The sequence below is a fragment of the Palaemon carinicauda genome, chromosome 18 (assembly GCF_036898095.1).
Source record: "Palaemon carinicauda isolate YSFRI2023 chromosome 18, ASM3689809v2, whole genome shotgun sequence".
Taxonomy (NCBI): Eukaryota; Metazoa; Arthropoda; class Malacostraca; order Decapoda; family Palaemonidae; genus Palaemon; species Palaemon carinicauda.
The window spans coordinates 106,791,845-106,817,106 of record NC_090742.1 but is presented as its reverse complement, the minus strand read 5'-3'; the positions used below and the strand labels follow the sequence as shown (position 1 = coordinate 106,817,106).

General features: G+C 38.1%; 1 long non-coding RNA gene across 1 annotated transcript in view; it reads left to right on the top strand.

Moving 5' to 3' along the window:
* Window positions 1–25,016, top strand: part of LOC137657139 (uncharacterized) — a 45,820-nt gene extending 20,804 nt beyond the window's left edge. Inside the window, exons 2-4 of the long non-coding RNA XR_011047124.1 lie at window positions 20,836–20,949; window positions 21,759–21,913; window positions 24,223–25,016. This is a non-coding gene — a long non-coding RNA (uncharacterized lncRNA). The remainder of the gene's footprint in view (window positions 1–20,835; window positions 20,950–21,758; window positions 21,914–24,222) is intronic.
* The last annotated feature ends 246 nt before the right edge of the window (window positions 25,017–25,262 follow it).

The window sequence follows — 25,262 nt, the reverse complement described above, 5'->3', positions numbered from 1 at the left end:
AGAGATTGTGGTAAGTCACTGCTGGGTTTACAGCGTAGTTATTTTTTTTTCAATTTGTTGAATATGAAGTCACGTTGCTCCTTATAAGCCCCACAGTCATCACATTCACAGGTTTGATCAGTGAAATAATAATTAGTGTCTGTTTTCCTTAGGGTAAAATTGCCATCCCTGATCTCTCAGATACCAAATGGACATTGTGGTTGAACTCTACGGGAATCACAGTGAAAATTTCGGGAGGTTACGATGCACATGATCCAGGAGTAGTTGTCGGCACCGAGTCTAAGCGAACACTGCACAGTCTCTTTGCAACCTCAGTTGCAGCTAGACGCGAGAGCTCGGAGCTCCTTGGTTGCCTCGGTAGAATCCGGAAAAAAAGAGCAACTTTCATTACGAACTATATATGAAAACAACTCTACGGGGTTTTCATACCTTCGTTGAGAGATCGCTATGGAAGATGAAGAGGATGCCTCTTCCCCTCCAACTCTACAAATAGCAGAGGAAGATAGCCCCCTTATTGACCCCATGGTGGAGGAACTCCTCAGCACTTTCTCCACCCCTGTTGACGAACAATTGGCATTACAAAAGGATATGGAAATCGACACTTCTCAAAGGAAGAGAAATGCTCCCTCTTCCCCTCCTCCTGATCTTCAAGCTGCAAAGAAGCACCATCTCACTTCCTCTAGCAGCGAAAGTATCGCCCTGAAATTGAACCTCAACACCTCTGACGATGAAACATCGCAAACATCACCCACTGGATCTCCTAGACTTACTAGACCCATAGACTCTGACAAAGACTATAACAACTCGACTGTCAATGACAACTCAGAGACAGACAATCCTTTTATACTGGTTGGAAAGAAAGGTAAGCAAGCTAAAGTTCCTGTCCCTCCTACTGATACTAACTTTTCTAAATTTAAAGTTTGTAGTACTAACACAGTCAGTGCCTATGACAGTGTAATCGATATTGAAAACCAGTTTAAAGGAATTAACATTTCAGTTAAGCCTAATCTAGAAGGGGACATGATCCTCAATCCACGTGATCAGTCAGCCTTTGATATATTGAATAACATGCCTTCACTTATCAAACTCGATCCCTCCAAACTTAGGAGAATCTATATTGTGTGTGGATATTCCCACAAATATAATGTAAACCGACTGTTGGCCCATAAGGCTATAGTCAAAGCAGAGAGATGCTCCCCTAAGGATGGAGGCATCTCTAACAAGGTGAAATGTACATTCGAAGGACCTCCTCCAAATAAATTGGACCTTGGAATCTGGGGTAAATTCCCGGTTGAGGAATACACCCCTCCCCCCCTGAGATGTCATAAATGTCAGAGATATGGACATCATAAAGAAAATTGCAAGGCCACCCACCCTGTTTGTGGTGTCTGTTCCAGACGGCATGACACCTCCATTTGTCTAGATAAGTATAAGGCAGGAGAGCCAACAGAGCCCAGATGTTTCTCTTGTCATCGATCTCACCATACATGGAATGATCGATGCCCTGAGAGACTTAGAAGAATTTATAATAGAAAAAACCAGAATTTTCAGAGTCAGCAAATGGCTGGTCCTTCTCAACAACCTCTCCCCCAACAACCTCCCCCCCAACAACCTCCCACCCAAACCTACTATCCTAGACCCAAGCCCCAAAACCAATATCCCTCCTATGGTGCTGCCTTAGCAAGCTCCACCAGACCTAAAACCTCTCCTCCCAAACCTAGACCTACCATTCCTTCCCCTCAACAACCCACTTCCCTTTATGAAATTCCAGCCCCCCAACCAAAACCCCAAAGACCTCCCCGATCTCCAAGATCCCCCAGATACAACACCCCCCCCCCCAATCTCCAGCCCCTAGCACTTCCTCCAGCCTCCATTATCCCACCCTTCCTAAGAAAAATCCTCCCCAATCATCTTCCCCACCTATATTTTCCCATCCTATCCTTAGCTTCCTACTCCAACCCAGTGTTTTGGAACCAGCCATAGTCACCTGCATACAAAAATTTTTTCCTGGTCTAGTCCTTGATGACGTCTTTGTGTCCGCCATAAGGTATATTTGCGATGCATTATCGCAAGCCTTATTACAACAATAATTTTCCCGGACTCTGACAGTGATATGAGCCCACCTTCCTCCCCTCTACCAGAGAATAACCATAGACTCAATGTCTTACAATGGAACATCCATTGTCTGAGGACAAATTTTGCACTTCTACAGTCTCAAGTAGCTGTACAAAAACCAGATGTTATTCTTTTGCAGGAAACACTCCCTAAAGAAAACACTAAATTTTCATTTGTTAATTACACTGTTTACAGAAAAGACTTTACAAACACTACTCGTGGCTTACTTACACTAATCAAAAATACAATCCCCTCCAAAAGAATTAATGATATAGATTGCCACGATGCAGAATCACTTAGCATTCAGATTACCCTTTCAAACACTACACTTGCCATACATAACATTTACAAAAGTCCTACAAAAGTAATAGATGCCAATCTGTTTTTTGCGGATGCTGAGACTCGGGATACCTTATTTGCAGGAGATTTCAACGCCCATCATCCCTTCCTTCAGTCAACATCCCCCACTAATATTACTGGGAACCACCTTCATTCATTGCTTGAGGATTTTCCTGGGGTAAAACTTCTCAACAATGTTGATACACCCACACATATTGCTGGGGGACGATTGGATCTTACATTCGTCTCTAGCAACCTATGCAATAACTCCTCTTGGGACCTGCATCCTCTTTTAACGAGCGATCATTATGGCATTATTTTCTCTATGGTTAGAGAAGTTGCCTGACCCTCCTCCTCCCCCAAGGAGATGGAACCCTGACTTCGCAAAATGGGATATTTTTGAGCAGCACATGACAACATGGGCTGACAACTATTCTGTTGATCCTCCTGAGACTTGTGATATCATCCTACAAACCCTTAATGATCAACTAAATATGGCAGCCGCTATCTCTATGCCTAAGAGAAAGACCTATACTAATGATCATAAAGATGCCTGGTACTACAACCCCAGGATCAAAGCCATGAATAAGCGACTTAATCGCATCAGGAAACTGTTCAGAAGAAACAACACTGATGCTCTTCATCTGAACCTGACTAGAGTAGTTTCACACTCTGCTCAGGTTGCAGAGGAAGTAAAACAAGAAAAATGGTTTGACTGGTGCACCAAGGTTAATGCTTTTACCTCGTTAAAGAAAATCTGGAACTGGTTCAACAAAGTGTCCGGTAAGAGACCCAAATCAAGGGTCTCTCACCCAGATCCTCCTGCTGAAGCTCTCAAATTGGCGCAAGGGTTTGCAAACCGTACCAAGACAGATAACCTCTCTCTTGAGTCACAACAACGGCAAAGGGTCCTTTACCCTATCAGGATGAATATGGTTACCGCTGCTTGCAACATGGCTGATGACACTGACAGTCTGTATACCATGCATGAGCTTAATGAGGCACTTTATAAGACCAATGATAGCGCACCTGGCGCTGACCTCATTACTTATAGCATGCTTAAACACATGGGTAATTCAGCCAAGGAAAAATATCTCCTTCTCATAAATAAAACTCATACTGAGAGAGTGCGGCCCATCCTCTGGAGGCAACAAGACACTCATCCTATCCCTAAACCCAAAGAGGATAATGCCTACAGGCCCATAGCCCTTATCACATGCACTGAAAAAGTTGCAGAACGAATGGTCCTGAACCGACTGAAATGGAAGGTTGGAAACCTACACCATAGGCTGTATGCTTTCACTGAGGGTATTGGCACTCAGGAATGCATTACAGACCTTATGGCCACCATCAACGATTCCAAAGCCCTGATAGTCTTCCTTGATCTTGAGAAGGCTTTTGAGCTTGCAAGTGCACCTGCTATCCTCTTCTCTCTTGTTCGCAAAAGAGTTAGAGGTCATCTGTTGTCCTGGGTTCACAAGTACACTCAAGACAGGGAAGCAAGGGTCACTTTTCAAGGCGCTACATCTCCTTTCCTCCCTCTGGAAAATGGTACTCCACAGGGGGGAATCCTCAGCCCTTTCCTATTTAATGTTCTCATTGAGAATCTCTTGGTAATTGAACTTCCATGGGGAATTGAGATGTTCATCTATGCAGATGATATCTGCATAGTATGTCCATCTCGTGTCCCTGATAAACTTCGAAAAATGCAAAGAGCTCTTAATGCCATTTCTCATGAATGTAAAGAATTAGGTTTAAAAATCAACTCCCATAAAACTAAGGCAATGGCCATCAAATATAGTTTCCCTCCCTTCCCTCTTTATTTGGATAACAACCCCATAGAGTGGGTCCCAAATTTCATTTACTTAGGTGTCAATATTAACTGTCATTTGCAACCCCATAATCAAGTTAAATTACTTAGACAAAAGGTAAATACTCGATTTTCTGCGATGAAAAGAATCACATCTTTAGCTAAAGGAGCCTCTTACCATTTATTGAAAAGATTCTATGTGCAAGCTGTACTATCATTGGTTGAATATGCCGCCCCAGTTCTCACTTCAATTCCTGCTATCCTTCTTTCATCACTTGAAGTGATTCAAAATAATGCCATGCGTTTGATTACAGGTGCCCCCATGTGGACTAGACTTCATCTTCTTAGGCAAGAAACCAGCTTATTATCTCTTGCAGATAGAATCAATATCCGTATTGTCTGTATAATAACAAAAACTCTTAAAACCAACAGGAATTCCCCTCTTAAAACCAAAATTAAACCGCTTTTAAATTTGCATGAAGACCTTGAACCCCCTAATCATTATATTGGAAGTCTTATTAAAATAACTAGAAATTTAAATATTCAGAAGACAATTTCGGACATTAAACATGATAGATTTAATCATCATTACACCCCTCCAGCTCCCTGGATTCCCGATCCAATTAAGGCCAGCTTCACTGTCCTTCCAGCCTTTAAAGCCTTATGCTCCCCTCAAATTATGAGAGATGCCGCTTTAGAATCAATTAATAGTACTAGCTCTACAAATGTTTATTTTACTGATGGCTCCGTTGACAGGAATATACCTGCAGCTGGTTCAGCCGTGTATTCCAGCACTTTTACTGGTAGCTGGAGACTCTCTGATACTGCCTCTATACTTCAGGCTGAGCTCTTTGCTATTGCAAAAGCCCTGGAAGACTCTCTTTATAAATTTGGTAATACCACAGTACACACCGACTCTAGAGGTGCAATTCAAACAATCTTAAACCGTAAAAATAAAGATAACGTAATCCTTAACTCCAGTATTAAAGCTGTTGCTGCTACCCATGCCCAGAGGAACAGAGAAATTACCCTTAATTGGATCCCCAGTCACATTGGTATTCGTGGAAACGATGAGGCAGACAGACTTGCTAACAGTGCTCTAAGGTGTACCACAATAAGCACAACGTTCCAGCCTACTCTCAAACAAATTAAAAAGAAAATATCAGATTATTGTCACTTTCAGAAAAAAATGTATCATTCAACAAACACTACTAGAAGGTTCTCTTTCTGCTGCGTGGTATACTGAAGTCACTAATTTATCCCCCCATGATCTAACTAAATCTGCAAAAAGAGGAATCTCTGTCATCATCCACAGATTAAGGGTTGGTTACCGCTGCTGCTGGGAAATCATCGACATCCAAGATCGTCCCTGTAATTATTGTAATCTACCCACAGGAGCTGAACCTTTGTCTCATTACCTTCTTTTTTGCAGAGAAACCTCACCCCTCCGTCAATCCATCACATTACCCCCTCCTTACACAGCTGAACAAGTCACTAAACACATATTAGAAAATACACATACACTCTCGGGATTCCTTTGCTCTTATCCTCCTCCCAGATAAAATATATTAATGTAATAACACTTGAATTTTAGCTAAAACCCTATTCCTTTAAAATAAATACTTGTTTTGCCATTAATAATTAACCAAGTCCCAACATAGGCCTAATAAAATCACTTAAACACAAACACAAACCTAGGCCTATTTCAACTCTAAGGGGTTTACAACTGAAATTTCACTTACTCGCTCATACACTCATACTCATTAAGCCTACCCACTTATCCTAATCCTATCCTTTTTCCTCTCCTGTGCTCAAAACAGTTTTTAATCAATAAATAACAATGTTAAAAAACTAAAAAATAAAACCAAAATCCCTCCAAATATCACATCCACAAATCCAAAAATCATTTATAGTCTGGGAACTCATCACTCACTGTCAGAATCAATACAAATTATTGTTTTACAAATCCTAACCCCTATCCAAATAGGATAGTAATCCTACAGGCCCTTCCCCTCCTTAAAACAGGTACACACCAACAGTCTACAAACGTGCAAAGTCACAGAATCATGTCAAGTAAGTAAACGCTTTACATGTAGGATCTCATCTTCTTGATCCCTCTGCTCACTGCACACACATATCCTTCCTATCCTGCAAAGTCACAGAATCATGTCAAGTAAGCAAACGCTTTACATGTAGGATCTCATCTTCTTGATCCCTCTGCTCACTGCACACAAATATCCTTCCCAACCTTACCTAATTATCCAAAATCGGGTGCCACCTTAGCCCTTCTAAAAACTAAAAACAAACCCTGATATCATAGGAAGTGTAACATTCCTATCTCTTATTCCTATTTTCAGAACCTATCCCCTATCCTTCAGGGATATTAATCCCATCCAATACAGATCCCTTTCCTACCAAAAGAACAATTACTCTTCTACAGTCTACAGGGAAAGCGCAAAGTCAAGCAATTATGGGATCGCATTTTCTAGATCCTTGCTTAACTATTACACATCAAAAACCTTCCTATCCTTAACCCAACCTATCCACACAGTGCCCTTATCCTATAAACGCAAACCCAGAGATCAAGTAAGTGCCACTTATATCGAGCGAATGATTTTAAGAAGTCTTTCACTCGATATATTTTAATGATTTCCATTTTATTCTTTGTGTATAAATCCTTTCCTCTCTATCCTAAACCCCTTTTCGTTTCGCTATCCCACTGTATTCCTTTTGTGATGACAAGTATATCAATAAAAGTTATTGGTATATAAGTCTATACAGAATCTATGCAGATGACAAGCGAAACGAAAACTCATTGCCTTGTGTGTTGTGTCGTCCTCTATCCCCTTCCCCTATCCCCCTCCTACATCCTCCCCCCATCCCTCTAAACCCTACCCCCTCCCCCCCACCGATGACGTAATGTCATTCGGCTACATCCTCCCCTCCTCGCATTCTTGGCTTCTCGCCAAGCAACTATTCACTGAGTCACGTAACTCCCCGTCTCACCCTCTCCCTCCCCCTCCCCCTCCACCCGCCCTTCGTCGCCTCAAAACCTGTTTCTGCCACATCTTGTAGCTCAACTTACACAGCTCCCTCATTTCTACGATTCATTCGTATTTATTTTATTCTTCAAATCCCTCTCTCTCTCTCTCTCTCTCTCTCTCTTTCTTTTCTTTCCCGAAATATAACGTAAATATTATTCTGTTTATAACTTAATCATTTCAACGGCGATTTCCTTTTTATAATTAATAGTTTGATTTGTACAAATATCGCCTTTTGACAATCAGCATAACATTATCCTCCCCGTACCCTATCCCTCCCTCTCTCTCTCTCCCATTCACTTACTCGAGAATTAGCGTAAAATATTTTGCTGGTTTTTGTTTTTGCTTTTCAATAAATGTCATTTTTGTTCCAGTTTTCGATGTTAAATATTTTGTCAATTAGTTAGTAATAATCCCCTAGTCTACCTCTATAATGATTTCTATCTTTCCCCCTTCTTTTCCCCCTTTTTCCCCCTCTTTCCCCCTCTAATTTCGCGATTTTAACGTAAAATTTTTGCTCTTACAGCCACTACGTAGTCTAAAAATAGATTGTCTTTCGATCTCCTTTGCACAAGTTATTCTGAATTTCCCTTCCCTCCTTCCCCTCCCTCTTTTCCCCCTCTCCTCCCGTTGAAATAACGTAAATGTAAGGTTTTTCTTTTATTTTATTTTATTTGTATATTAAGTTTAGTTAACAGTCATGATCATCCCCTCCCTTTCCCCCTCCCCCTCCCTTCCCCCTCCCTCTCTGCTATTACGTAATACCATCTTAACTCTCGTACTCAGTGTCCGAGCTTTAATATGCTTTTACACAATCACTTGCTATTCCCTGTCGCCTCCCGACTCCCTCCCTCCCATACTCCCCTTCGCTCCCTCCCTCCCTTCTCCTCCCTCCCTTACTCTTCGCTCTACAACGTAATATCATCGCCATCTTTTATTCTAGAACATTCCATCGTATTCCCGCCTAATTTCCCTCGTGTTCACGGCGCAGCTCAATTCTTTCCCGCATAAATTGAACACATTTCCTTCGGTCTTAGATATTTCTATGATTGAACACACCTCTTTCTAGACACAATCTTCCTTTCTATTTATAATTAAGCAACCAATCTTTTTCTAATTTTATTCGCCAACTCTATCCTTAATTATAAACTCTTTTACTATTAAATTCCTTTTAACTTTTTGCTAGTACCCTCCCCCTTGACTAGCACTCCATCTCTAGACCTATGCCTATTCCTTAAGCTTTCTCTTGGGATAATTTAAGCCCTTCTTCTGTCTCTAACTTTATTGCTTTTTTCTCCTTCCCATGACCTTCTACTTTCTTGGGACTTCCTGCTATAACACTTTTTCTTTTACTAGATAGACTAGGTCTATCAAAATTTCCTTTATTAGGGATAGTGTATGCCCTTTTTTCTGCCTCTGACTACATTACTTTTCTCTCCTTCCCACGACCTATTGCTTCCCTGGGACTTTCTGCTTTAACACTTTCTCTCTCACTTGATAGACTCTGTCTATCACAAATTTTCCTTTTCGTGGACCTAAAAAGGAGCCTCCCTACCGGGGGTCTTTTCTCCGTTGTCATGCCTGTCAATCTCTCCCTTTTTCCCTTGTTACTTTGATTAGTAGTAGCTAGAGGGACCTGTCCCTCATTCAGTTGTACGGGCCTTAATTTGGAATCTGCTTGCAGTTTCCAGCCTGTGGGATGCTGGGTGAATAGCCTTTGCCCCCACCTAGGAACAACCAAAAGCTGAATGAGGATAAGCAGTTCAGTCGAAACTACTACTACGTTTTGGCCTTACATTAATTAGCTTCGGCTATCTAAATCTAACGTAGATTAAACCATTAAACTTTAAAGTAATAAATTCACTTTTTAATTGAATCCCTTTTCTCTAACATCAATTACTCTTACCCTATTCAAGTTACAAGTTCTCTTATACACATATAACACTACAATTCAAATTACATTCTTTTCCGGGCTGCCCACAGGCAAGAGCCCGGGTCTTACACAAGGTAAGGCAATCTATACAGACAGACAGACAGACAAAACACTGCACGTTAAAACTACACGCAAAATACCGATCAAAATAATTTCATAATATATCGATATTAGAAAATTCTATGTGATTTTTTTAATTATAAAACCATCAAAATTATATTTTTTTTCAGAAATTAATGTGAATGATACTTTTGTAAAAATAACATATAATAATTAGGTGATTTTATTACTCATATTTGGGATAACTAATTGTATAAGCAATTTTGTCCCTGAAATCGAGGAGGTAATTTGCTTGTGTGCAAATTGCTGTGAGTGAGAGGAGCAGAGGTAATCCCAAGTGTTTCAAGAATCTATAGACAATTTAAATACGCTAATTAAAGAATAAAATCAGTTAGATGAAAGCCACAGAAAAGGAAACAAGGCAGAGGGCCAAAATAGAAAGAAACATTAGAAAATAGCTTACAACATTCAGTTAAGAGTCAGTTGCCTGACATAAAGTAGGACTGTTTTGCCACCTCGTTCGGTTGAAGAAGATTCTTCAAATGCTCCTACATCAAAGCATAAAAACCTCGTCATGTTTTCCTTTGAAATGCTTTCAACTCTTTTGGACCAAGGATTAGGCTACGTCGACGACATTTCAATTTTGTTTTTTCACTTTTTTCCGTCATTATTATTATTATCATTATTTCCAACAGGAGTTGCAGCAGATTAAGTGAGGATACAAAAGCAAAAGCACCATCTAGACTCTAGAGCCTCCTCAACCATCACGGGACAGATGATCCTCCTGTATCAAACATAAAAGCTTTACTTAACCAAGATCTGTAGACCTTAATCAAGACCTTGGTATTATCTATGAGCTACGTGAAGTGACCCAAATTATGAAGAAAGAAAGTCAGTGTTAAGAGATGGCGGTTTTCTTCGTGGCGTCAAATTCCCGGACGGACGAGATGCCATTTTTCTTTTAGTCTCTGTCACAATAACCATATCTCCTAAAGGCAGATTACCTTAATTTACATTTGCTGCATAGTAAGTTTTCATTTAAGTGAAGGCAAATTCTCTCTCTCTCTCTCTCTCTCTCTCTCTCTCTCTCTCTCTCTCTCTCTCTCAAAGTCCTAAATTTGAATAAAGTGATCAAGAACAGTTCTCTTTATCTCTTTCACAAAATAAGAAAAAAGTCAATAATGAGAGAGTAATTTTTAAAAGAAATACCATTCGAACATCCGAGTAAAGAGAGAAAACAGAGTCATGGCTTCTGCAATACATCAATATGTTTTAAACGTTGCATTGTAGGCCTATATGACATTACAGCTTCTGCATCTACATGCTTTAAACGTGCATTGTAGGCATATCTGACATTACAGTCAGCAGGAACATCGTTGCTTTTGTGCATTATTCTAAAATCCAGCATTTGTATTCCTCCTGTTTCTTCAGTAGCAGCAAATATGATCTATTTCAGTGTACAAACGATTACGCAATTTCCCTTAAATTTAGATAACTTCAGATTCCGAGGGGAAAAAATTAATTAAAAGAAACTATTTTGGTGAAGTTACTTTTCATGAATTAAACGGACCAGTTTTAATATTTTCATATTTTATAGAGTTTGAATTGAAATTCATTATATATATGGTCTTCATCTCTTCCTAGGCCTATTGACCCTCAGCCACGGTTACATTTCGCCAGTCGTCTCTATCTCGAGTTTTTAAATCAATACTTCTCTTTTCATCATCATTCGTCATCTCCTACTTCACGCTTCACATTTTGTAAAATGGAAGTGTCCAAAGAATTGTATCAAACATGGTCTATAAATATTTTTTGGACTTTAGACAGTTATAATTACGAACAAATAACAGTTATAGTGAAATCTTTGAAATTATTTGTGACTGTTCGATAGATATTCTAGGTTGGATATTCAAGTTAGGGAATGGAAATATTCATAGGACTAACAAATATGGAGTACGGAAGTTGGGGGTGAAAAGTATTTTATCTTTAAAGCACATCTCAGTGACACAGTGTTCAGAATAAATTTCCGACCCCTGAAAGATGTACTTCATATTGTATTTGTAGATATGTTTCAATCGTTTTATACTTATTGTAACACCAGAGAACCCGCTGCTTCCAAATAAGCTATTGCCGAGCCGTAATTGAAAACAAGGTTCTTAACAGCTATGCTCTCATTACAAAGGATCGACTATAGATGGGTTTAGCTATTCAAGTAACTGTCTGCATCTTTCAACCTCATTATTCCCATTGTATAGCAGGGTCGGCCGCTCGAGTTAACTCTCTCCATCTATTAATTTTATTTTCCTCTTTTGTACAGGACCTAAACACAGAATTTTGATATATGATTTTATAAATAAACTATTCATTTGAAATCATATCAAAATAGAAATAGTATTATTCAATTTTGTCCTTTAAAAGTTAATAGAGAGATTCATATTATGTTGACTCGAAAATTAAGCAAAAGAAAAATGAGCTTTAACAAGAGAAGAATCTGATATAGTATTATTTTGCAGTCGTCACAATACCCAATAACTCTCGCAATGGCATCAGCGGGTGCCTCCCCTCGGCCATAAAACTACTGATTTATTTGCTAAAAAAAAAAATATCAAAAATTCATAAATAACTATACTGATGATTATTGTTAAAAGCAACTAGATTCCTAATTATTAACCTTTGTGAGAAATTATGAATTTTCCAACAAATCTCTAAATTTTGCATAAAATGTTTGAGTCTTCTTAAATAGAGAATATTTTCCGATAAGTAATGGCAGTGATGTCTGTATCGTCCTGGATAACTTAAAGTAAAGAGACTCGGATTTTCCGAGAGTCCTGGGTCGGGTCAAGCCCTAAGAAATCGACTCCGTTGAGGATCCTTCCTCTTGGGTGTCTTCCGATTCAGGACTACCTCTCGGTTTGGGGTTCCGAGACAGGCAGGATAGAAAGATAGTATCCTGCCACTGACGTCCCCCGGTTATCCAGCAAAACAGCAACAGGCTTTCTTTGGTCTGTTGTTGAATTCTCCTTCTCTCTCTCTCTCTCTCTCTCTCTCTCTCTCTCTCTCTCTCTCTCTCTCTCTCTCTCTTATAATTATTTATTTTTGCATTGGGCAAGCGTTGTTCGTAAGTTGCCACTTAGTAATAAACCCTATATTTCACTTAGGAGATATGTGTATGTATGAAACAACGGTGGTCAACTGCTATGAAAAATTCAATCATTGAAAAATATTGGATCGTTAAAGAAATCGTGCTAGAATATTTCAGAACAAAAAATAAATACGGTAATGTAGCCAGAATCCCTCTAAATACCGTGATTCCTGGAACTGAGTGGGAAAGAGGGCGTCAAGAGGGAAAATAATTCAAGTTTAGTCCTGTTGTCTAATAATAACAATTTATGCATTTGGGTTATGAATTCAAAGTTATTCAATTTTGCTTGTGTCGTTTTGTGTATAAAGCAAAAGTTAGTTGGGGTCGTGGTTTCGAAACTTGCAATAAATCATTATAAGCCAAATTTCAGGTTATAGTCAAAGCTGCCTATATACTGTAGGTCCAATCTCTCGTGGGGTTTATTCAGGGAGAAGAAATAATGATAAATAAATAAGCGAGGTAGTGTGTTATATTTGCTATTAAAACTATAATTAATTCTACCTCTATTATCTAATTTTACTTCACGAATGGAAGTCTATAATAGGGTCAGACATATTAACCCAAAGCTGTAATGTGCAGATTCTACAATAGAAACGTATCTCGAATAATAATAATAATAATAATAATAATAATAATAATAATAATAAGGCTCTTTAGTCTTGGCTTTATAACATACTAGGGCATGGCTATATGTCAGATGGCAACAATAAATATTTGCATCAAATCTTATAACTTAATAAAGGTGTCTATCTGGGCATAAAGTTACGATTTGTGGAATTTCTCCACAGTCTCTTCTTCATTTTATTTTTAGGCCTATAAGCTTAATAATAATTATAAAATCAGAAGTGCGAACTTCAAGTCACATATAACAGTAAGGCGAGGAGGAGCAAACTGAGCATTCAAACCTTCACAAGTCGGGGTTAACTAAATAATAAGTAAATCTCAAAAGACAAAACTTTCTAAAGACATTAATGAACCAGGAAATAGACAATGATTAAGACTGATAATACAAATATTATAGTTTAAGTAAATAGTAGACATTAACAATTCATTAAAACATATGTAGGCTATAATTCTTTGTAATACATAGGCCTATGTGAATAATAAAACACGCAAATTCCAGTAAAACACTTAGAATACAAACAATTTCATCTTTTAAAAGACGTCATTATTTTCTTGGTATAATATGATCATGAATGGGAGGTAAATCAGTTGTTGTTTGCGGATGATACTGTACTGGTAGCAGACACAGAAGAGAAGCTTGACCGACTAGTGACAGAATTTGGAAGGGTGTGTGAGAGAGGGAAGTTGAGAGTTAATGTGGGTAAGAGTAAGGTTATGAGATGTACGAGAAGGGAAGGTGGTGCAAGGTTGAATGTCACGTTGAATGGAGAGTTACTTGAGGAGGTGGATCACTTTAAAGAACTTGGGGTCTGTTGTTGCAGCAAATGGTGGAGTGGAAGCAGATGTACGTCAGAGAGTGAATGAAGGTTGCAAAGTGTTGGGGGGCAGTTAAGGGAGTAGTAAAAAATAGAGGGTTGGGCATGAATGTAAAGAGAGTTCTATATGAGAAAGTGATTGTACCAACTGTGTTGTATGGACCGGAGTTGTGGGGAATGAAAGTCATGGAGAGACAGAAATTGAATGTATTTGAGATGAAGTGTCTAAGGAGTATGGCTGGTGTATCTCGAGTAGATAGGGTTAGGAACGAAGTGGTAAGGGTGAGAACTGGTGTAAGAAATGAGTTAGCGGCTAGAGTGGATATGAATGTGTTGAGGTGGTTTGGCCATGTTGAGAGAATGGAAAATGGCTGTCTGCTAAAGAAGGTGATGAATGCAAGAGTTAATGGGAGAAGTACAAGAGGAAGGCCAAGGTTTGAGTGGATGGATGGTGTGAAGAAAGCTCTGGGTGATAGGAGGATAGATGTGAGAGAGGCAAGAGAGCGTGCTAGAAATAGGAATGAATGGCGAGCGATTGTGACGCAGTTCCGGTAGGCCCTGCTGCTTCCTCCGGTGCCTTAGATGACCGCGGAGGTAGCAGCAGTAGGGGATTCAGCATTATGAAGCTTCATCTGTGGTGGATAATGTGGGAGGGTGGGCTGAGGCACCCTAGCAGTACCAGCTGAACTCGGCTGAGTCCCTGGTTAGGCTGGAGGAACGTAGAGAGTAGAGGTCCCCTTTTTGTTTTGTTTCATTGTTGATGTTGGCTACCCCCCAAAATTGGGGGAAGTGCCTTTGGTATATGTATGTATGTATGTATAATATACTTAGGCAAACTATATATATATATATATATATATATATATATATATATATATATATATATATATATATATACATATATACATATATATATATATAGTTGTTTATCCTCCTGGGAATAATGTCAAGCAATCTATTACAAATATTTTCCTCACGCACAGACTCCCTAGATGATAAGCATTCGCTAATGATTGCTTGTCTACTATTGCGAACGGGAAACGATTATGAAAATGAACGCTTGGTTATAAAAATGAGTTAACTCTTTGTTTCCTTCTTCGGTTGTGTAGCTGTACTGTATACTGTACATATAGGCAGTAAGACTATGCTTAATTGCCACATATTATTCATCATGCTGCCTGAAATAGTACACTCTAAACCTCGTATCTGTAGCCGCACAGTGCTGTGTAGGTCAGACCAAAACAGTAGCATTCTCGTCGACTGCAGCATTCCGACTTGCACCTACAATTAGTCTGCTACCGGCAACTCTCTGCAATGGGTGGAAGCGTTATCCAAATTATCTTTTCTTAGTCTAGCACAAGTTTAAGGGAATTTTTCCTTTCCTTGTCACCCTGAGTCTCACCCCACATCCTCGCTTTGATCTAGTTTCAGCTTTCATACTAAATGGCCAGTAGAAATAAAAAACATTGTCTGCTCTCTTGTATTTGGTAGTGTGTGCTTGTATTGTAAGGAGTACATCGAGCATTGCTTACTCTTCAAAAGTTTTTGAACTTCATGAGGGCCAATCACCCACTAATGCTACACCAGGGTTGTAACTTGGCTCTCAAGAATAGTAATGAGGTGGGATTTTTGACCTGTGGAGCTTTCCGCTATCATTGGAGGGAAGAAGTCTGTGATTGGTTCTCATGACGGAAGAACTCCTTCAAGTCATACTCTCTGCCCTGGCATGATATGAATAGCTTGGAGAACAGACGATTGTTTGCTTTGAAGAGTCAACAGATACTGATACCTGTAGTAAAGAGTCAACCCTGTTCCTTTTGATTTGTTCATAGATGGTGGATTCTTCTTTTCTTCCCCATCTCTTGATAAACTCCTGGAAATTGACATTTCCTTTCTCAAAGTGTGCGCTAACCAGCTCTGGAAAAACTTCGGTGAGCAATGTTATTTGCATCAAGTGAAAGCAGGTCTTAACTCTCAGCCTGGAGAAGATTGCTCACATCTTGCATGCCTTGTGAGAGTTTTTATATTTTCTCAAGGAACAGTGTGCTCGTACTGTTTTGTCATGCTGGATGGTGTGTTTAGAAGCCCCTTGATCCCACTTCTTGCCTCATACTGTGTACCCAAGTGGCTGACTTCAGGACCAGCTACCATCCACCATCTCAGTACTGATAGGTCTTCAGTCATACCCATTGCACTTCCGCCTGCCTTGATGACAGTGATGGACCCAGAACAAAAAGCATCTCATTTATTGCATGGAAGAGGGAAATATTAGTCACATAGTGTAGCCATTATGTTTTTGTGGTTGTTATGCACATGGTGATTTGAGCTCTTCACTCTTTTTCTTCTGGCAAGGACAATAATAACTTCAGTCAGTCTGGAATTTACAGCCCTGGGTCTGTTACTTGCCATCTTGGTGAATGGCATTCAAGGTATCATACTATGGTGATTATCTTTATTCCGTGAATCGAAGCCGAGGATTTATCCTTTTACCACCTTGATCTCAATCATTTAGAATTAGGTATGAGATACGACTAGGTTCGAGAATAAATATAAATGACTTACACCTAGCTTGATCGCTCATACAGTATCGTTCAAGTCCTTTGTAGTCTGTTCAGCAACCAAGACACTACATGCAAAGGGCTATAAACCTGTTAATCTTAGCTCGGCTCTCCTGCGCTGGTACAACCGGTAATATATGGTTGCTAATTGATCCAGGGCTTATTGGACAGCATCTGGGACGCTAAAATAATGATTTAGGCACAATAAATAATCATTCGGCTGATGCTGAGCCCCATACTGAGGTTCACAACAGTGGTGCCATCCAGCGTTTCCTGATTGAGTGTTGACATTGCTCTACTGCTATGAGGAAGTCAATGGGTAAGTACATATTTCTAAATTCGGATTCTACGCAGTAAAAAAAGAAAAAAAAAATGTATGATTTGACATCAAGAGCATTCAGATAGGGCAAGTCTTTGCGATCTTATTGCAAAATGCAATATTTCTGAAAATTCAATGGCATCCTTTTTATTAAAAAGAGCAATCCCCGAAGAGTCTGTATGCTAATTTTGGTGTCTGGTTCCGGAAATGGAAGATTCTCCGGAAAATTTTCTGATATCTTCTCCACTATCAGTAGAAGCATCAAATAATGATTACCAAAGTATTTGAAAAAAGAGGATAAGTAAAAATTATCATTAATTAAACATAACTGAAATCTGTTGGTGAAATTTGATACCAAATACTTTGAAAAGATAAGTAATTGACAACAACTGCAATAATGATAGTACTAATAATAATAATAATAAATTCAACTGAATGATAAAGCAAGCAAAGAGGTAAAAATTATAATAAGCAAAACTTGAAGTACTCTTAAACTGTGCATGAATATCGCTCAAAAGAAGAAAAAAAACGAAAAGATATCAGTGCTTTGGCCGGCTATGGCCAATCCTCAGCCTATACAATACATTCCTCCCTAGAGCTTGACTCCGACATGTTTAGTTTATTAAATTAATCCCCAAAAATACATCATTTCACCATGCCCGCAAAGTCCTTTGCCATTACTATCAATATTACTAACAATGGGATTTAATTTCTGTGTACTGCTTGGCACAACCGGGTTCAAGTCCCATGGATTTCGATCGTGGCGTTAGATAATTGAATTTCAGGATATCAAAAATTATTTCTAGGGTAGGTGTAAGTAGTGTGGAATGACCCTCAAAGATCTTAGCATTTGGCATAATGGTCTAAATGACACAGACAACTGCTTACAATGTGAGCCTGTGCAAATCAAATTAGGCTTCCAATGGAATAGTTTAATGAACAATCCTTTTCCAGAGAGTCAAGCTTTATAACAGAAGACTAGCAGTGCCTGTTTAATCCAATTTTGAAAAAGGGAAAAATCATACATCTTAGCATTTTTTTTAATGAGTCTTTGGAAAAAAAAATTAAGATCCAGAGGGAGGTTTTTTTATGGTATGATACAAAATTCTCCATCCACTGTTATGAAACACTTCTTGTTGCTAATTATTATTTCTGGACTGATCCACTATCCCATCTAATTCACCCTGACTACAAGTAGAAAGGCCAGAGAAAAACAATAGGCCAGAAGAGAAGGAAAGAACAGAACCTCTGTAATATATATCTACGTGAAAAAAAAAAAGTTCAATAACATACTCGTAACAGTTACTACAGCAGAGTTAGGTAATTCAATATTCGACTGGTCTCGCACTCCCAGACACCTGTCGTCCAGAAAGGGGTGAAATGGAAATCTTTCTCAAACATCCGGACATCCATCATTTTATATGAGTGACTGTACGTTTATTCTCACCATTCAGTGGAGACTTGTTTTTTTAGTCTCTTGAGAGTCGAATTTTGTACCATATTATAGAGGGAATTACGAGTGAAATATTGTCGAATTTATTCATGTAACTTATTGAGAAAAAAAGTTTTTATGTATGTATGTATGTACAGTATGCATGTGTTTATGTATGCATGCAGTACCAACTCCTGTCAAGTTTAATGCATATTGCGTGCTTAGTTATTTGTTGATTATCATAAGTTGCAACATATTTGCAACCAGGTATGAGCCGCTGAAACCCCATAGGGGGAAGGGGTGCTGTGGGTGGATTCTTGTCGGGGGGGGGGGGGGGGTTTACAAAGGACTGGTCAGTATTTGTGAAATGGAAATATTTTTGGAATTTATAAATTATGAATCAAATAGTTTATATACATTATATAAATTAAGTCGTGAAAAAAAAAAATATATTGTTACCCCAAATTTAGCTTCTGTGTTCTTAATAGGCCTCACATTTATTGAATTGTGCTATGACCTTTTTTATCTCTTTATTTACCAAGCGTATTAGCTCGAAGCAAATATACATAGTTTGCTTAACCATATTGATATATTAGGTTACTTATTTTACTTTAAGGGCTGTTTTCATGGTCCTATCACACAGAGGAACACTTGAGCCCTGCAGGGCCTACAAGATCTGTTCGTCATATACATCATTAGGTATTTATCGTATCATACATCGTATTCTATGTTTATTGTCAAATCCACATATCATTGAAACTCTCGGGAAACGAAAAAGTCTTCAGTTTCTTTTTGAAAGCCTTAATATCTTCAGTCTTTCGGATGTATAGTGGGAGCTTATTGTATAGTCATGGGACCTCTTATTTGAAAGCTGTAGAATCTACAGTGAAAGTTCAAAGGTTTAAATGCCGATCATGAATGGCAGAGGCTAGGGACAGTGGCATTGCCCCATCAAGCAGGACAATGCCCTATCGAGCAGGACAATGCCCTAGAGACTAACCATATGTACATATGTTCAGCTCCCAAGCCCCCTCTCCACCCAAGCTAGGACCAAGGAGGGCCAGGCAATGGGTGTTGATGACTCACCAGATGGACCTATAGGCTCCCCCAAACCCCCTATCCTTAGTTCACAAAGATGGTGAGGTTGCAGCGACCAAACGAAATTGACATGTATCTTGGTTCAATTAGCTCGAAACTATCTAACTATTCTCGTGTCAGCACAATTTGTTGACTGCACAATATGTGGCAATTCTCTTAGATATTTTGGACGTCCGGTTCTGATAACTTAATGCACAGACTCTATTCCAGCTTTAATAGGCAGCCAATGTTATTCATTAAGTATAAGAGCGATCTTTTCTCGAGGTGGGACACTTTTTTATCAATCTTGCTGCTGTGTTAATTATGTTTTGTAATATCTTAAGTTGTCATTTGAGATCATAACAGAGCGAGTTTCAATAGTCAATTCCGGAATTAACACAGGCCTTATCATAGTCTGTTTGCCTTACTTCTGGAGTGACGTTATTATATCGTCATTATGATGTCATTATAACGCCATTATGACGTCATTATAACATAACACAGAAAATGACGAGTGGACTTGTCCAGTGTAGTTCAATACCAGGGAAGCCGGACAATCGTTTAGCAGTTGTCCAAAGTTGTTTGTTTGGTTTTAGAAAGAGACAGATTCGACCGGCGGTTATCCTTATTAGCCGAACTTACAACTAAAGGTAAAGTTTATTTGATTTTGGGATCACTTGAAGGTCCCTCACCCCAAATTTAGGTGATAGTTTAAAGATTAATAAAACGCTCAATCATAAAATCAAAGTAATCTATTGAAACGTACGATAATACCCAAAATGTGAACTCGTTCATATGGACATTGTGCAACGATATGTTCACATAACTTCTCGAAACCATTTTTAGAAAATCTATCATGTCACATGAATCATTGCAGGTATGAGTTTAACACTTCTTGTAGCCACGCATTGGCTTTATATAGCATTATATATAGATTTCTTTAGTAATCCCAGGACCGCCTATCGTTACTATATTTGCTTAGAAGTATGAAACACACACACTTCTCCCACCAAAAAGCTGTTGCAGTCAATCATAATTTTTTTCCAGATAGGTTTACTTGACGTCTTGTTTTTGTTCCTCCAATTCGTTCACCCCAGGAATACGTTATGAAGTATGAACCCACTTCTGCAGTCACAGTCTATAACTATAACTATTATACTGTAGTATAACAATCTTTATTTGTGAAATTTTACTTGAATTTCAACTAGTAAAGTAAGGCAAAATCTCTTCAGCTGGTATGTTCCTGTGCACTAGTTCCCTGTCATTTGTGGCCAATAGTTTGAGGTGTGGTGTTTTTTGACAATTTGATTAATACAACCAATGAATTGTGACTTGTTCAACAAATAAACCTCTTGTATTTGTTAGGGCTATCATGGATATCTTGTAACTAAATATTTTTTTTTTTTTTATGCCTGGCAGTAAACTCAGCTGTTAACATCAGATAGTCAACTAATAATAAGTGTCTTAAGCTTGGAATGATTCTTAAACTAATTTGGGGAAAATTTAGTTTAAGTTTAGAAGTAGGCAAAAGTGAAAATGTTGCTATAATGTCCGTTTCAATTCTTTCCAGATTTGTACTCCAGTTTACTTGTGACACTGAGGACTGAAAGAGGACACAAAGGCTGTGATGCAACAAGTTGAGAAATTACAAGATCTTGAATCCTTTGTCTTCTGTAATTGCCAAGTTAAGTATGACGCCATCAAAGATGAACTGATTATGTAAACTTCGCTTGAATAGTGAAATTGTTTTTAGGTTCTATGCTTTTTAGAAGACAGGTTAGATTTGGGGCATTTAGTGCTGGTATGAAGTTCCTCAATCACGTACAGAACAATATTAGATTATGATGAGTAAATAACAGATATTTGAAATCATTATATTGGTGTTCCATTTAGTGATAGGCCTCGTAGGATTCACTTAAGCTATGTTTGATCAAAATATAAATTTGTTTTGATTCATGTTTTTTTTTTTTACTAATTCCTGGTAGATGGTAAGCTTTGATTAAATTAATGCATTTTTGTAAAAAGAAAAATTCTAATGCAAGTATAGTTTAATTCTACATCTCCATATAGGCATTGAATAATACTCACCTAATTGTTGGACAACAAAACTTTTAAGTTTACTTTTTGGCAAAATTATTTTAGGAAAAATTAGTTACGTACATACATACATACATATACCAAGGCACTTCCCCCAATTTTGGGGGGTAGCCGACATCAACAAATGAAACAAAAGAAAAAGGGGACCTCTACTCTCTACGTTCCTCCCAGCCTGACAAGGGACTCAACCGAGTTCAGCTGGTACTGCTAGGGTGCCACAGCCTACCCTTCCCCGTTATCCACCACAGATGAAGCTTCATAATGTTCAATCCCCTACTGCTGCTACCTCCGCGGTCATCTAAGGCACCGGAGGAAGCAGCAGGGTGTTACGTACAAGAGGTAAAAGCAAAAATTCTGAGGAAATGTCCTTTTCAACTCTTCCCGATTTTGTTCCAGTTTGCTTATGGTATTCATGCGCACTAAAACCTGAAGGAGGTGCAGACGTTGATGTTCAAAAAGTTGAAAAAGGTCTTTGATATCCTGTCTTCCGTTTGAGCCGAGGTGAAGTATGATATCTTCAATAATCTAATTCTGTAAACTTCGTTTGGATGGTAAGTTTAGTTTGAAAGTTGTCTGCTTTTCAGAACCTAGGTTAGATTTTGTGGCATTTAGTGCTAGAGTGAAGTTAGACTGAACTAAATTGAGTAAATATCTGCCATTGAAGAAATGTATTTGTACGTAGCCTATTGGTTTTCCCTTTTATGAGATTGTTTTTTTCTTTTAGTAGTGCAGTCTTTATATTAAAATTTCAGTGATAGGATCCTCCAAACTGTATTTGATCAAAGAATCATACACATTTTTTGCTGGATTATTATTCTTTTTAGTAAATCCCGTTTAAGATACTGAACCAAATTATCTAAAAGAATGCCTGAATAAACTAGAACTAGAAACAAATGTTAACATAAGACACATGAGTGACAAACATAGGCTATCTGAACCAAGAACAAATAGTAAATTTGGTGAAAGGGCTTTTAGCTACTGTGCGCCTAGACATTATAATAAACTGCCAACTGAAATGAAGGACCTAAAGGGAGCAATTGAATTTACGAAGAAACTAAAGACATTACTTTTCACAAGATCGTATGATTTGGAAGATGCTACAATCAAAGAATTGTATAAGTTATAATGAAAATGTTTCGTTAGATGATTAATATGGACCCGCCCGAGAAGTAGTTCACTCGACTTCAGTGGAGGGTTGGATTTAAACCAAAAACAAGTAAACAAGTAAGTTGGAAAACTTACATTAAATTAATGCTTTTTTGTTATAGAAAATGTTTTAAACTCTAGTAAGTTTAGGGTTTAGTTCTATATTTCTGTTTAGTTGTGAGATAGGTCAGCTACTTAAACTAAACATTTTAGATAAAAAAAACTTAAATTAACCTGATTTTGGCAAAAGTTTTCAGGTTAGTGTGTGAAGCTGTAAATCGGTTAACAAGTTAAATTCTTATTGTAAGTGGGTAGTGATGTCAGTGGGCCATGTGTGGTGCACTGTAGATGTTAATTCAACCCAGTTTAATTTTTGTTTGGCAAAGAATTATCTACTCATAATTGTGTGAATTTACTGTTGAAAACTTTACCTAGGAACTCGAGCACATATTTTTATTAGTTCTTAAAGTATCCTAGATTTTTGGGGGGTCCTGAAATATTCTAATTTCTTCACCAAATTATCAAAATATTTTGGTCTTTAAAATATGATAGTTTTTGTTGCTTAAATCATCTTAATATTTTTGGATCTTGGAATATCTTGCTTTTGGGGGCTTAAAATATCCTACTTTTGGGTGCCCAAAATATCCTACTTTTTGGAGCTTGAAATATCCTACTTTTGGGTGCTTAAAATATCCTACTTTTGGGTGCTTAAAATATCCTACTTTTGGGTGCCCAAAATATCCTACTTTTGGGAGCTTAAAATATCCTACTTTTGGGGGCTTAAAATATCCTACTTTTGGGTGCCTAAAATATCCTACTTTTGGGAGCTTAAAATATCCTACTTTTAGGTGCTTAAAATATCCTACTTTTGGGAGCTTAAAATATCCTACTTTTAGGTGCTTAAAATATCCTACTTTTGGGTGCTTAAAATATCCTACTTTTGGGGGCTTAAAATATCCTACTTTTGGAGGCTTAAAATATCCTACTTTTAGGGCCTAAAATATCTTACTTTTGGGGGCTTGAAATATCCTATTTTTGGGGTTTAAAATGTCTTACTTTTGGGGGCTTAAAATATCTTAGTTTTTGGGGCTTAGAATATCTTACTTTTGGAGACAAAATATTTTTTTACTTTTGGGGTTTAAAATGTCTTACTTTTGGGGGTTTAAAATATTTTACTTTTTGGGGCTTAGAATATCTTACTTTTGGGTTTTAAAATATCTTACTTTTGAGGTCTTAAAATATCTTACTTTTGGGGCTTAAAATATCTTACTTTTGGGGGTTAAAATATCTTAATTTTGGAGGGCTCAAAATATCTTACTTTTGGGGTTTAAAATATCTTACTTTTGGAGGGTTTAAAATATCTTACTTTTGGGGCTTAAAATATCTTACTTTTGGGGTTTAAAATATCTTACTTTTGGATGGTTTAAAATATCTTACTTTTGGGGGCTTAGAATATCTAACTTTTGGGGCTTAAAATATCTTACTTTTTGAGTGCTTAAGACATCCTACTTTTGGGGCCTTAATACATCCTACATTTGGGGACTTTAAATATCCTACTTTGGGAGCATTAGATATCCTAATTTGTTTTCGATTGAACTGATTTATTAAACATATATTATCGCTTAAAAATGACTAAAAACCGTACTAAATTTGTTCTTTACAAATCTTGATTAGTAATTTTCTGAGAGTTCCTATTAACACTTTTGTCTTTCAGGTTAATGTGGCCTTCTGCTTGGTGGATGCTTAAAACAATTTAACCTGGATCGGTCAACTCACCTGGTAAAGTTCTTCAGTGGAAGAAGATCAAGAACACCTTTTGGGGCATTTGTAGGAATGCCCAAATTTAAATTAGCCTTTTACAAATGAGGATTTAAGTATCTAGTTCAAGTATTAAATCTTGAACAATGTGCTCAGTTATATTGCTAGCTAAGTAATTTTCTTGAATTCTTTCATTTTTAGTTCCATGAATTTAACTTTTATACATTGAATTCCCATTCAAAATTGCTCTAATGAATAGTTGATGACATAAATTTGGTTAGGAATCAATTTAGGCCTTTTTAAAACCGTGTCAATAACTAAGTTTGCAATCTTGCATAAGCTAACCTGAAGTTTTTAGAGCGAAATTTCAGGTAGGAGCCATTTCAGGTAGGAGTCATTTCAGGTAGAGGGTGTATAACAGGAGTTCTACCAGGTAGAGGCTGGGATATTTCAAGTAGGAGTTATTTCCGGTAGAGCGGGGGCTATTTCAAGTAGGAGTTATTTCCGGTAGAGCGGGGGCTATTTCAAGTAGGAGTCATTTAAGGTATGTGTTTTTTAAGGTAGAGGGCAGACTATTCTAGGTAGAGACTGGGATATTTCAAGGAGTTATTATTTCAGGTAGTACTTTCACGTCGAGGCTGGGATAGTCAGGTAGGAGTTCTTTCAGGTAGAGAGCTGGGCTGTTTCAGATAAAGGCTGGGCTGTTTCAGGTAAAGGCTGGGCTGTTTCAGATAGAGGGTGGGCTGTTTCAGGTAGAGGGTGGGCTGTTTCAGGTAGAGGGTGGGCTGTTTCAGGTAGAGGGTGGGCTGTTTCAGGTAGAGGGTGGTCTTTTTCAGGTAGAGGCTGGGCTGTTTCAGGTAGAGGGTGGGCTGTTTCAGGTAGAGGATGGGCTGTTTCAGGTAGAGACTGGGCTATTTCAGTTAAATATTTAGTCTAGTGATATCATCACGATTTATTCATTTAATCCAAGGGGGTTGGACATTCAAATCATGAGAT